This window comes from Balaenoptera acutorostrata, chromosome 4, assembly GCF_949987535.1.
Source record: "Balaenoptera acutorostrata chromosome 4, mBalAcu1.1, whole genome shotgun sequence".
Classification (NCBI taxonomy): domain Eukaryota; kingdom Metazoa; phylum Chordata; class Mammalia; order Artiodactyla; family Balaenopteridae; genus Balaenoptera; species Balaenoptera acutorostrata.
In genome coordinates, this window is record NC_080067.1 from 137,304,323 (window position 1) to 137,319,623 (window position 15,301).

Sequence of the window (15,301 nt, forward strand, 5' to 3'; positions counted from 1 at the left end):
GTTTGTTTTTAATAGAACATGAGATCAAAATAGCAATGCTATGACTCGTCAGCAGCTCAGCAGTCCCACTAAAATCAATAGCTGCTTTCTGGGAGTTTGGCTCTAGCAAACCTTTATCCTGCCGGAGAGAACAGCAGGGACAAATGAAGACTCTGAGTTCCGTAAAACCTTTTCTCCTCTGAAGCATTATTTTATAACACTTCATAAAATATAGAGAATCACTCTTCTTCAGTTAAAAGACTGACATTTAATTGATTCAAGTCTTTATCCTGGTCTCTATAACAGGCTATTCCCCGGTTCTGATAGAATAGTTTCTTGCTTTCTTTTTCCCCAAGCTGAAGAGGTTTTTTATCTTCCCAGAGGTTTTCTCATAATATTTTAAAACCTCTCATCTCTTTCCTTGACTAATACCTCTAGAGATGGTCTTATTTTATATTCAGGTAAATTAATCTGTGATGAAATACTCTGAAAACCTGAGAATTGGTTACCATAAATAGTAACCATATTTTTTTTTTTTTCATGTTGGAAGTAGGAAAAGGAGATATGTTCCATTCTCATCTACCTTATATCACCAAGAGTTCTTCTCCAGAGAAATTCAGGTCCATTCTGGGGAAAAAAAAAAAAAAAAAAAATGGAGGACTCTTTCCTATCTAAAATACTTGTGGATTGGATTATGTAGCAAATGGTCCTTTACCTTAAAAAAAGTCCTAAATCAGTAAGTTCCTTGATAATGATATGAAACATCACTAAGACTATGGAAGACCTAATTTTATGATAAATAAAACAGTACATTTCATAGTAATCATCCAATACCTAGCATTTCAACATTAGACTTGGGCATGAATGAACTGACTTCAGGTTTTAATCTTCATGCAAAAAATTAAAGAAATAAAGAAACTGAAAGAAAGAGAAGATAATGTAACCTTGTAGGTGGGGCCTTTTGTGTCCATTCAATGTACCTTTGTTGTTTCAAGTGTTATAGGCCTATACTTCCCCATTCTGTCAATTCCAAAGGAGATTCCCCTTGATTGTGAAGAACTGTATGTATAGAAGTGCTAGTAGGTTTGGGACCCTTTTCAGCTACAGGATCCCGTGACTGATGATTGGAATCTTTGTCAAAGGGAGTCTCTACCCATTTAATGCTGCTTGGGGACCTATTAATAGTAACTTTACTGAAATACAGAGGAAGACATATCGAATAGATTTGTTTGTAACCTCTGTTGGTCTGATTAATCAGAGTAGCCAGTGGAATCACATACTCACAAGAAAATTCATGAGAAGTGTTGTAGCAAAAGTAGAACTGAAGTTTTCCCTTCCCTGAGAACAAGGAAAATAAAGGGAAGAGTGAACAGGCTAGAGAAGAAACATAATCTGGCCTGAAAGTGTTAATCACTCCTTGTTTTACTTTAACTGTCACTAATCTGTAGTAACTAGATTTGTACTTACAAAGCTAACCTCACTCCCTGACACTATGTAATTTACATTTGGCACCTGTCACCCCTAACTCTGTGTGAGTTACATCCTGGGCCTCTCACTCCCTAACCTTATTATGTCCCGGCACTTACATTCTATACGTCCCTCATAACAAATCACCCCTTATAGTTTTTGCATTTCAGAAACAAGGTCACCGGCCGATAAACCAGAGGCAAACAGACGCAATTACCAGACTGCCGGACACCAATTTCCAGGCGGCCTGATGCTAGCTATGACTGTTTTGAAATAATGCAAAGGAAAGGAAGAATGCAAGACGTTCACTACTTTGATCCTTATCATATACCCCGGACAGCGAGCCCCACATATAACATCTTCCCTGATTCCCAAGGAGGGGGAGACACAGTTCTTGAGGCGCTAGCCTACTGTGTCTTCCCTTCTGCCTGGCAGAAAAATGAAGCCATCTCTCTCTTCCTCCAAAATCCCTGTCTCCGTATTTCTGTTTGGCCTCAGTGCACAGGGAAGCCAATATTTCAGCAACAGAAGCAGTGCAGTGTAGAGAAGTGTTGGATATTGAGGGGAAAATGCCCCCATAGGTCTCTTGCATTTCTGCCTGTCTTTAGAGCAGTCACTGGTTCCCTCTGTTCTGAATTATCTTTGCAAGAACATTTGTATAGCAAACAGCCTTGGAAAATAGATGTAGTATTTCTCTCTGGGGCAAGTGACAGGCATGTTTATTGTCCATTCTCATGTCCATGATTCAGGCTTCCTGAGTTCAAGATTCCTCTCCTATAAAACAACTCACTACGTATACAGATATCATCTGGCCGTCTTACTACTGGCCTTTGTGAATTGAGGCTCAGGAAATTGCTGCAAAGGCTAACACTCTGCCTCTGCTATTGCCACGAATAATAAAGTCTTTTTCTCTGATCCAGGTGTTGCATGTCTTCTGCCAGCATCCAAGAAGCTGTGACAGGCTATCCTGCTAGCTTGCAAATAGGGTAAAATCTTGGACATTTTATGGTTCTTATTGCCCTTTCTGACCAGTTTCTCCTTTCTAGCTGAAACTGTGGCACTGCAATGTCCTAACTAACTCTATTTGTTTTAGCAATCATTTATTAAGACAGAAATTTTTAATAGAAATACAATAATCATAATAATATGGAAATAATGATGACAAATTTATGCAGCAGTCACTAGTAGAAATCAATCAAAGTTATCAGAAGATGAAGTAAGCAGCTTGATGTCATATTGAAAACATATCTTAAAAACTTAAAGGACATTAAAAAAACTGACAAATTAAAGGAACAATGGTAAATCATGGCTTAGTTAATAAACAGTCAATAGTGAAGCAATTGTTGGGTATAGCAAATTTTTCTTTAAAACAATGTAACCATATAACATATCTTTAAAAAGAGAGCCCACCTCTCTCAACCAGGCTAAGTAGTACTGTTTAGGTACTTTATTTAGGAATTGGCAACTATGAGGGATTACTCAAAACACCTCCAAGTGTAAGATATGGAACTCAGGGGCAAAAGTTGTTGAATAATGTAGCTCATTTGTTAACAAGCAAAAGCACTCCACTAGGGGTCAGCACTGCTGAACCTCAGTCATGGATGAGCCATAAGTAACAGCCCAGGGATGAATAGCCGTGAGACCTTGTATGTAGCCTTGTACTGTCTGTGTAGCCCAACGTTTTGAGTGCAGGTTGCTGGATAGTAGGGTCTAAAGACCTCAGAAGATAAAGGCGGGCAATGATTGTATGGCAGGCTCTGAACATACCACCAGCAGAAAGGTGTAGGACGTGGTTTCACAGGAGCTGTGTACAGGCATGCTGGTTGGCAGTTGGTGGATCCCTTCCAGTTTCTTGGCAGTCCTTCAAGAGCTGGGTTCTGCCATGACTGCCACTTGCTAAGCAGATGACACTGATACTGAGCAGGACCCTGTGGGGTTCCTGGGTACAAAAGCCTTTCTGTGTCCCCCAATTCTTGATTACAGGAAATAGGCTTTATTCAGCCTCCATGACCTTCCCTGAGTTCCAACCAGCAGATTCAAAGAGTTGCTAATTAGGGAAGGGAAGGGAATGGATGTGGAGATGAGGGACAGGCAGTCAAAAGAAACAGTAGTGCAGCCTTGGGGCAGGGCCCTGGTGCACCATCAAGGGATATGCATCACAATATCTTTGAGCTGTCTTGTAGATACTGAAACCACCACCAGGTGGGAGAAAATAACAGTAAAGGATAGTATGCTGCCCACAAGCACGTCGACCCCAGACCGTTGGAACCAGAAGGTTGATGACGCTGACCCCCACTTACCTCATCACCAACCAGTCAGGAGCTTGTCCACGAGCTGATCACACCCTCTTTGAACTATTACTAAAACTTCTCGGGCTTCCCTGGTGGCGCAGTGGTTGAGAGTCTGCCTGCCAACGCAGGGGACACGGGTTCGAGCCCTGGTCTGGGAAGATCCCACATGCCGCGGAGCAACTAGGCCTGTGAGCCACAACTGCTGAGCCTGCGCGTCTGGAGCCTGTGCTCCGCAACAAGAGAGGCCGCGATAGAGAGAGGCCCGCGCACCGCGATGAAGAGTGGCCCCTGCTTGCCGCAACTAGAGAAAACCCTCACACAGAAACGAAGACCCAACAGAACCAAAAATAAATAAATAAATAATTTTTAAAAAGCTCTAAAAAAAAAAAATTCTCACTACCCCTCCCCCCCAGGTTGGGACACACAGTTTTGAGGGCACTAGCCTGCTGTGTCCCCCTTTGCCTGGCAAAGCAATAAAGTTATTCTTTTCTACTTCACCCAAAACTCTGTCTTTGAGATTTAATTCCATGTCAGGGTACAGAGGTCAGATTCAGCTTCAACACCTCTGAAGATCACATGGAGGAAGAGTTACTAGAGGGGACAATGGGACATGGCAATAACCTCTGAGGGAATGACAGCTGTCGTTTTTAGCTGAGCAATTATTGAAAGACAAGATGACCTTAGTGTGGATTCTAAGCAAATTACCTACACTTAGTGCTATTTCCCTCTTGTGCTGTGACTTCTAGAAGTTTTTAAGTGATGAGCATTGGCATCCAGTGCAGGCTTTATTCTGACTCACAGTTTCAAAAATGTTGATAAACATGACTCAGTTATTTAGAAGTCAGAAAATATGACTAATTACAACCATAGAAAAGTACCCACTGAGTCTCAGAAATAAAGAAATTATGGTCTTATTTACCATTCAGCAAACCATGCATTTAGGAAAACAATATTCCAACCTTCATTAAAAGATACTTGAGGGCTTCCCTGGTGGCGCAGTGGTTGAGAATCTGCCTGCCAATGCAGGGGACACGGGTTCTAGCCCTGGTCTGGGAAGATCCCACATGCCACGGAGCAACTGGGCCCGTGAGCCACAATTACTGAGCCTGCGCGTCTGGAGCCTGTGCTCCGCAACAAGAGAGGCCGCGATAGTGAGAGGCCCACGCACCGCGATGAAGAGTGGTCCCCGCTTGCCACAACTATAGAAAGCCCTCGCACAGAAACGAAGACCCAACACAGCCATAAATAAATAAATAAATAAAAAGAAAATAGTCACTTAAAGGACAAAATTAAAATTAAAAAAAAAAAAAAAAAAAAAAAGATACTTGAAAATCTGAGGATAGATGAATGTTTATTACATCTGCCATATTAATTTAAGATAGGCCACATTTATGATCCAGTAAAGGTTTTTTATGTGTTATGTGTGGCCTTTAATGTACATGTAGGGGTCATTAAAATTATTGTGCTTAGTACATTTAAATATTTTAAATAAATTTCTCACAAGGGATACTTTGGATCATGGCCAGTGGGGCAACAGAATGAGAGTCACTAGGCCTGAGTTCTAGCCGTGACGCTGCTTAAGTAAATCACATAACCTCGGCAAGAATATTTACTAACTGTATGATAAGTGAAGCCCATTAAACATCTCTTAAACGTTTAGAAATAATTCTGATTCTATGAAAATGTAACTGTGACAGCAATGAGGTACCATAAGAAGAATTCATGTACAAATGAGCAATTGGCCTTTACAACAAATACTTAGGGACTTCAGCATTTCACTCAGCTACCTGATGGATGTATGGGAGACACAACCCTGACTGGACATGTTTCAGAACAGAACACAGTTCCGGATGGTATTTGTCCTCCAGAGTGGCTCGTGGGTCAGAGTGTAGCATATTTTTTTTTGGATTGCTTAGCATTCTGTTCGTAGCCTGAGGGCCCCAGAGAGCTGGCCTTACATTAGAAGTCCCTCCAGTACCATCTCAAGATCAGTGTTTGATCACCATAGTCATTTACTGCAGGAAATTAAACCAGACTCCCGGGGACCAAGCCACCATCAGCTGCAGCATCTGGGAGACAGGAAATGGGAGCAGGCCCACTTTAAACAATCTGCTGAACAAATATAGACTTGAAAATGAAAGAACTACAATGATGTCTGTTTCTGTTTCCTGAGAAAGATTTCTGAAAAATATTTCACTCAGTAGTAATGGATATTCTAATTTTAATATGGTAAGTACACCTGTGATCATTACAAAACTTTACTATGATTTACTGTAAATCCAATCATTAAATAAATACAGTAGACCACTTGTGAGTATCAATATAGCTAAAATTTTAAATGTATTTCTTTCACTTTCCCCTGTAGCTTCATTTAATAAAATATGAAGTCCAGAGGAAGACACTTTGTTCTTGAGAATCTCAACATGCATTATTACATCGGTTTCCTCACATAGAGAGTGTCAGAGTGAATGTAGCTCATTCCAAGGGGAAACAACAACAACAGTTAATAACCCTTCTGTATGGGAATAAAGACACAGACCTAGTAGAGAATGGACTTGAGGATATGGGGAGGAGGAAGGGTAAGCTGTGACAAAGTGAGAGAGTGGAATGGACATATATACACTACCAAACGTAAAATAGATAGCTAGTGGGAAGCAGCCGCATAGCACAGGGAGATCAGCTCGGTGGTTTGTGACCACCTAGAGGGGTGGGATAGGGAGGGTGGGAGGGAGGGAGATGCAAGAGGGAAGAGATATGGGAACATATGTATATGTATAACTGATTCACTTTGTTATAAAGCAGAAACTAACACACCATTGTAAAGCAATTATACTCCAATAAAGATGTTAAAAAGAATAAAAAATAAAAATAAATAACCCTACTGTAAAGGTTGACAGGATTTATGGTGGAAGAGAGCTTTTAAATCCAAGTGTTACAATCTGCACATTCAATTTAAATAAACAGCATGCTACAGTCCATGAAGCAATAGTGACAAGGCAATGAACTGCTATGGGAGGTGTTATTCTTAGCCTTTTATTGAATTTTCAGTCTTCTTTCCTCATTATCTTTGACAATTAGTAGTTATTGAACTCCTGCCGGGGCATTGGCCCTGGACTTGAAGCAGTACCATATTGAAAGATGGAAGAATAGTTATGGACCATTTTCAGTATTTACCTTTGAGATTTCTTTGTTCTTGTGTCTGGATGCAACCACATTGGTTTTGCCTCTTGCCTCCAAGGAATAACTCTCTTTGAATGTCATTAATGAATTTGTTTTCATAAAGCCAGAGAAAGTTATGTAAAAGTCAGGCAAATGACTTAGTACTACACAACCACAAAAAGGTATTTTTTAATTCAAAATTTAATTTTTAAGTGTTTAGTCTATTTGTACCTATCTGCCTATGGTATATTTTATTGCTTATCAGAGCCATCGCTCGATATAACTAGTAGTGATGAGTTATCAATTGTCCAAAGAAGTAGAGTGCTTTTGCTTTGTGTTGGTTGGTTGTTCTTTTCTTAGCTTTTTTTTCCAATCAATTATCATTCTTTCTGTTTGGGTCCTAGGGCAAGAATATGGAACAGTTCCTGACATGAAAGAATTTCTAACTGAGGGCGTAATAGGAATTCTCTGAAGGTAGAAATGGGAAAGAGAACTAGAGAAGACTATTCTGGCTTCAGGAAAGGTGTCAGTGACTCTGATGCAACATAGAACAAAATACTCTCTCTTATCCCATTAGTGTTTATGACGAGCTCAACATTTTCAAAAGGATAATTATTTAACTAAAAACAGGTAAGGACTAACGGGTATGAAAAACAGAATTGCTAACAACATTCAGACCATGGATCTCATGTTTTAGAAAAATCTGACTCCATACCATCCAAACACCTTCCTTGACACCTAGGTTATGTCAGTTTCATATGATTTGAAGTTCATGCTCTTTTCTAAGATGTTGAAAATCTATAACATTTTACAGACTACAATGAAATATGCATAATTCCTTTCTTGCATTTATTCCTGAGTTACAAATGAACCATCCAATCAACTATACTTACTTCTCTGACTGTAGCCTCTATAGACTCACAACAATGTAATATACCAGACCAAAAATTTTCAATCAAATTCTGTATGCAGACCTTCCATATGACATAGAGACTTTTACCCATGTTTCAGCTAATCTAGTGACAAAAAAAAAAAAAATCTAATATAATCAGGTAGTCAAAACTTGTAGCTCAGACTCTGAAGCCCAACTCACAGGATTAAAATCCTGGCTACACATTTACTATCTGTATTATCTTGGACAACCTATTTAATTTATCTGTGTCTTCATCTTCACTGAAAAAAAAAATGGAAATTAAAAAATAGTACTTATCCAACTGGGTGGTTTGAATTTAAAATGATGAAGTATATGTACACAGTGATTGGTAAATAATTAGAATCAAATTAATAAAAGGTATATTATGCTTCTTGGCACAGTAGTGAATAGACAAGGAAATGTTCTTTAAATTCACTATACTTGGCTTCTAGGAAGAAAGCATGCTGTTAAACTATCTACGTTTTGAAGAACCTAGGGTAAGCAATGTCAATACACAAATCCTACCAAAGCCTTTCTGTTCAGGCAAGAAGAAATTCCTTGATCTATGAAGAATATTCTGTAGCATGTACCCAGTGAATCATTTCTACAGTTTTTGAGAATGCTACACAGATTATCTGGGTCATGTTTCATACTACTTATGCCCTTTGCACCTATAATGAATAGCTTTTCTTGGTCTCTGTCCTAAAATTTAAATTCAGTATACAGAAATCATGAGAATGAGGCTTAGGTCCAAGAAGCAAATATCATATAAAGTACCAAATGATATCTTGCATACTTTTGACACAGACATTCTAGTAAGCATTCAGTGGGCATGATATCATTTAGTTGTGACAACCTTCCAATGAATTAGGCATTATCTCCATTTTACAATTAAGAAACCGAGTCTTAAAAATGTTAACTTGTCCCAGGGCATATAGCTAGGAAACGGCGGAATTTGTATTTAAACAAGGCCTAGTCGTAATCCAAGACCAATTCTCTTCCCACTACACTAAATTGTCTACTAAGCATTTCTTCCCATCCCCACACCCGTCTCCATTCCAATACCAAGAGTCTTTAGCCCCTGAGTCCACACAATTTCTCTCTATAAAGAGTTCCAATGTGCTCCACGTAGGGTTAGATTAGATACTGGTTTATTCTTCAGCTAACTTCTCCTTAGGTGAGTGATCACGCTAAGCCTGGAAAGAATGACTGGCTCAGAGGAGTGGAACTCTTCCCTATTTGAGTTACATTGGTAATGTCTGCACTGTGAGTGAGTTTCATGTATGCCCGCATGAGTGGCTGTGACTGGAATCCTGAGAAGCTGCCATGCAGATGAAGTCTCCTTACCATTGCCAATGCTGTGTTGCTGTCATTGCTGCTATGGCCAAAAGCTTTATGTCAGTGTTTCTTGCTGCATGGATACTCTGATGTTGTGACTGCCATATGCTCTGTTGCTATTGATGGGATCAAACAATGTTCATTCAACCTCTTTCAGACCTGCCTCAACTACCTCTCAAATCCATCCCTCTACAGAAGCACCCGTGTAAGTGGTGGTTTATGGATTTTAGGTTTAAATCTTTCCTTTTTGGGGTGACCTCTGCTTAACCTATCCACAGAGCTGACAGGTTAATCAACACTAGCTTTGTCATAGATTCAGAGATACTTGCCAGCCCACTTCAGCAAAGCATGGCATGTGGTTTTGAAACATTTTCCTTAGTATAAGGTGCTGCTTGCATCTTTCCAGATACAAAACAGCTTAATCTCTCATTTTTTGGATGAATAGCTTTCCTAATATGCTGTAGGTTTCTGGGTTTATCTACACATCCCTGCCTCCACCCTTTATATCGAGTCTCCGAGCTCGCTAATCATGTTGCTAAATCTTAGCATTTCTTATAGACAGGGTCATGTGCTGAGCACTTTCAAATGATTAACTTATTGGGTCTCACAGTGGTCCTACCATTATCATCGCAATTTTGAGATTGAGGAAACTGAAATGGAGAGTGGTTTAAAAACTTGCACATAGTCACACAGCTGGGATTCAAACACCCTTCACCAATGCAGCTAAGATCAGACCAAGGAAATCTGATTTCAGAATCCATGCTCTTAGCCACTAATTTATGTTGCCCTGAAAATCAGAACTCTATTTAAGAGCACATCCATAGTTTCCCAACAGCCAAGCTGTTCTAAACAAAATTAATGAGTCTTCACATCTTTGGACTCCGTGGTTTCATGATCTTCAGAGCAGGTACCCCATCCTCTGGTGACTACCACCAATGCGTTCTTTTATTCTGGTCCATACTATACAAACAATGGTAAGGGGACATGTTCTCTTTTTTTCTTCCAAATATTTATACTTTTCATTCAGTGGGGGAAAAAAACCCTGTAACATAAACCCCACAAACGTGTTGAATAAAAATAATAGTGACAATTGTTTTTAATGTAAATAAAGTAAATTTATTTAATACAAAGAATAAAGCACTAAAAAGCACTTCAATAGCGAAAAGAGGAAGAAAAATACATGCTATACTTGAACTTATCATATGCAAACATCTCTGGCTCCATGGTTATGAAGTCCATGGAGGTAAAATTCAAAATTATCTTGTACTTGTCAAGCAATAGATTCAATATCATAGTTAACTAAAAGAGTGCTGTAATACAAACAAAATAGTGATGGACGGTGAGGAGACACAGGTGTGAGTTGTGGTTCTGATGCTATTAACTATGTGAGCAACCTCTGATAGAGTTGAACCCATCAGAATAACCTCTGATAGAGTTGAACCCATCAGAATTCACAGGACTAAATGGGCTGCAAGGTGTCCCAAGGATCCAACATGCTGATTTGAAGACTAAATTCATTACTGAGGAGGTTATATGCTCAATAAAATGGGTATTGGCTTCTTCTCACAACTCTTTCTACCTCATTGCTTAAGTTAATTTGAAGGATAACATCTCATTAGCACTTTGTTTAGTTATATATGAAGATGATGCCTTATTCACAAAGAAGCCAGTCCATTTTGAATGTTCAAAGTGGCTTTCATGTTAGCCCCAAAGCTGACTCATCAGGGTGGGACTTGTCGAATATGAGTCCCAACATGTCACCAAGCTAACATTTTTTTTTTCCCTTAGTCACCATGCCTCTCTTTACAGGTAAATGGACAAAAAGAAATGTATGTGGAAATGGCCAATTGAATACTGATTAATACTCAGCACCGGAGTTTGGAGAAATGGCACCTTGGCAGAACTTGATAATATGATCAAGACATTTTAGGTAACAGGCTGATTTGATTGAGCCCACCCTCATTATCCTTCTTACTCTTCACCCAAACTACTGAATGGGGCCATTGCCCTATAAACATCTTTCCCTTTGTCTGACATTTTGTTCCCCTCATCTTATTGAAAGCAAAATTTAAATGTTGTCTTTTTATAAAGCTTTTCCCTGATTTTCCTGGTTAGATGTTATTACTTATTCCTCTGAATTACCAATGGATTCTGACATGTTCTTTATTATGATTGTATTTTACACCAAGTAATGTGTTTACTTATAGTTGTGCTTGATAATTTGCTTTGTAACAAAACTGTTTCAGGTATGCTTTTCATTTGTGTTTACTCAGTGTTTTGTTTTTGACGGCAGAATGATGAACTCCTACATTTTCACATTATCATGCTGCATTTAGCATAGTTTCAAACTCATAGCACAGAACCTACCGGCACAATTTCTGTAACACATTCTATGATTTATTTAGCTCAGCTTCTGACAGTGAAACAACAGAAGTATATTTTTAGCACAGCACTTTGGTCTCCCTTTCTTGGGTCTGAAGCAAACCAAGAACATTGAGAAACTTTGAACAACACTTATACAAGATCCTCATTGATGTGTAATGGTCGGGGGATATTATATATTGAAAAGGACACTTCTGAGTGTCCACATTCAGCTTGACAGGCTGTACACTCAACTTGTGCATAATGTCTTTGTAATAGATGCAAATTATTTATAATTTTGAATGACCACTCTTGTGTGATGAAAGATCCCAGTATGTCCTCCACATGAACCCTACAACAACTAATTTAATTCTTTGCACATTTATATTTATCATTACACAGAGGCTTCTATTGCAGCTATGACTCTCCTGCTTACATTAAATGGATTCTCATTGCTTTTAAAAATAAGATCCATTCCCCTTAGCCTGGCCTACACCACCTTTTAAGATCCAGCTGCTGCCTATTTTTCTAACTCCAAATCTTATCACTTCTCTTCTGCCCAATACGCTTTATTCTCCCAGGTCTCTACTCAGCTCCTTGACCATGTCAAGCCTTTCCTTTCCTCAGTATTTTGCACGTACAGCCGCCTGTTTCATTCCTTCACTGTCCTCTCCCCCTCTTTATACAGCTCCCTTCCTCATTTGTTGTGTCTCAACTTAAGTGATTTCCTTCATCATCCCACTTAAAAAAGATACCGTTCTCAGAGAATCGTTTTTTTTCTTCACAAAACTTATCTCAGTTTATAACCATTTTACATGTTTCTTCATTATGTCTTTGCCACTACACCGTGAGTTCCATAAAGTCAAGAAGTATGTATATCTTTCTCACTATTATATCCCCAACACTGAACACCATTTCTGGCTGTTACATAATAAGAGCTCCATAAACATATTTTGAAAAATTAATGACTAGAAGGTGCTAAATGAAAATTCACTCAGATTATAATTTAATGTCTGAAGGAATACATTTCTGAAACCTGAACACACCCAAGAATTGGCAAGGGTACAGAGCTTAAAGAAAAAGAAATAATGATAACCATGCCTACATTTCAACTACCCCTTTGTGAAATAAGAACAAAATCATTAAGGAAGCCTCTTATTAACATGGCACAAACTGAGTCAATTATTTTAAAATAACATTTGATTGCACATAGGAATGTTTTTGAAAGCTTTTACCAAGAAAAAGGGCACCACTTTTCACTGTCAGCACGGAGTCCTGTTGCTAAATTCTGAGGGGCAAAGACAGGACATCCTCTAGGCCAACATTCACACAATTTTCCCCAGCAGTCAGCCTCCTTATTAACCTCACAATGTGTAGTAAATTAGTAAATGTCTGTGCAGGTCCAAATCTCCACATGTAAGATAGTGTCATTTGTGAGTAGGTCTGTCATTTGTGAATAAAGCCACTCCGTGAGTTCTTTTCTCTTTGGGATGAGGCACTAACTTGCACATTCTATTTAACTGAGTGTTGAATTAGTAGGTATTTCAGCATACAATTTTGATTTTGACTGGTGCTGAATTTTTAGAGGGAGTTACCTGGCTTATTACAACGGAATGACGTAGGTGAGGACAGCTGGTCACTTGCAATTGTTTTCATTCAACCTACTAAAAACTAAGTATTAATTTTGTAGACACTTGAATAATGATAATTATGTAGTCTATTTCATAGAATTCTTGAGAAATAGGAAGAAATAATTACCTGATTGCTTGTGGTGATTGCATACTTTGCTATTAAATGGTTGAACAACAATTTCCAGGTCTTGAAGTATACATGATTGCAGCTGCAGTGGTACCTCCTAACCACCAGAGGTTGGAATATTAACATTTGCTGTGGAGAAGTGATTAAATATAAGGGTTTTACAGTTAGACTGCCAGCATTCTAAGCTGAGATCTACAATCATAAACTATAACCTTCAATTTCTGAGGTGGTTTCTTCACTTTTAAAATTAAATTTATGAGTATCAACCCCATAAGTGTGTTTTAATGATGATATGAGATGATATATTATATAAGACACTAGATTGCCTGCCACATATTGAGGGATAAATGAGTAGCAATTATTTCTGATCAGATTAAGGACCATCATGTAGACCAAGGTGTTGTTCTTATGGCAGCATCAATCTGGGATTGATATCATACTATAAGGTAAAATTAAAAAGTCTCTTTTTTGTGTTTGAGATTATGTTGTTTGTGTCTGTAAATGTTGCACATTCCACCCTTTTAAGGGTTGGATTGTGTTTATCATTACCATTAAAGGCCTAGCCAACCTGTCTCCATCTCTCAAGAGCTTGGCCCTTGGTAGCTATCAGGTTGAATAGTTTATATTACTTTTATATTTAATCATGTGGCTATGTTGGACTTTAATCACTTGTTCAGCTGTATCAAAGTAAACAAAAATTCAAAAATTAGAGTTACCCTTCAGTAACATGATTCACTTAAGTTCTTCACAATTTATTTCCTCTCTCCTTGCCTTATTTTATGGCATCAAACAAACATGCCAAAGCACCTAAAGTTAATGTAAATCCATTCCTCTGTTCCAACCCTAGATACAGTGTATAGCAATGGAATACTAGGCTGAGTGAAAAAACCTGGCTTCTAGCTCTGTTGGTTCTGTTAATTCACTGCATGAATTTGAACGTCACTCTGCCTCTCTGGATATCCTACAACATAATGAGTTTAGATGAGAAGATCTCCAAAGTGCTTTCCAGTTACCACATTCTATGATTTTCTAGGAGAATCTCAATATCTTAGAGTTGAAAAGGACATTAAATGGCATCTTGTCAAACCTACCTACCGAATGAAAGCCACACTTTCATTTAAGCCATATAATCTTTATTAAGAGTATTTATGAAAAATTTTAAAGGACAGACAAAAGATTGATATTTGTAGACAATTAGATTCCATGCATGCTGGTAGAAATCCACAACTATAAATTAATAGTTCTATTGTACTTGAGAATAACTCCGAGAATAAATAAAAAGTATGTTTCTCTGGCCAAGAACACGTTGGTCTACCTCAAAAGAGTGTGCTGAGGGGAATGTCCAACTTCCTTTAGATATAACATTCTGTAAAATAAGTCAAGTACCATGTAACACTTCTCAGACACTGTAATGCACACACAAAAAATTTTAAGCTCTGGAATACTCAAAATTATGACATTATGACCATAATAATGATCCTATGTGGAATATGGAAATAATCTCTTGCCAACTTTCTCTGTTTATAATGATAAATAGATTCTCTTAGAATGTGATAATAAAAGGATTCACATGTGACAACGTTTCTTCTCTGAATCTATTTCCAAATAATTGTGCTTCTTGGAATAATCCTTGATCATTGACAATTCAATTAAATCAGACTTTGATTCAAAGAGCCAAAAAGAAAAAAAGAAAAAATCAAGAAAAGTTAGTTGATTACACAGTGTCTATGTAGCCTTTAATGACAAGTAATTTTTAAAAAAGAATGAACCATAGTATCTCAACCATCTAAGCATTAACCCCCATATTTTCCACCCCTTTGTTCATATGTCATGGATGTGAAAGTGTCATGGCTTATTATAGTAATTACACAGTTGCTTTTGTTCCTTTCCCCAGATGCACTTACTCTGGCCTACTTCTGAGGTTAGCATTTGGTGAAGTTATTTTTCTGCCTTTGTGTGATCCAAAAATGTGAAGTTTTTTGAGTTCTTCCACTTCTACCATGGGTACCTGAAGTTGTGATAATATGCCATTGAG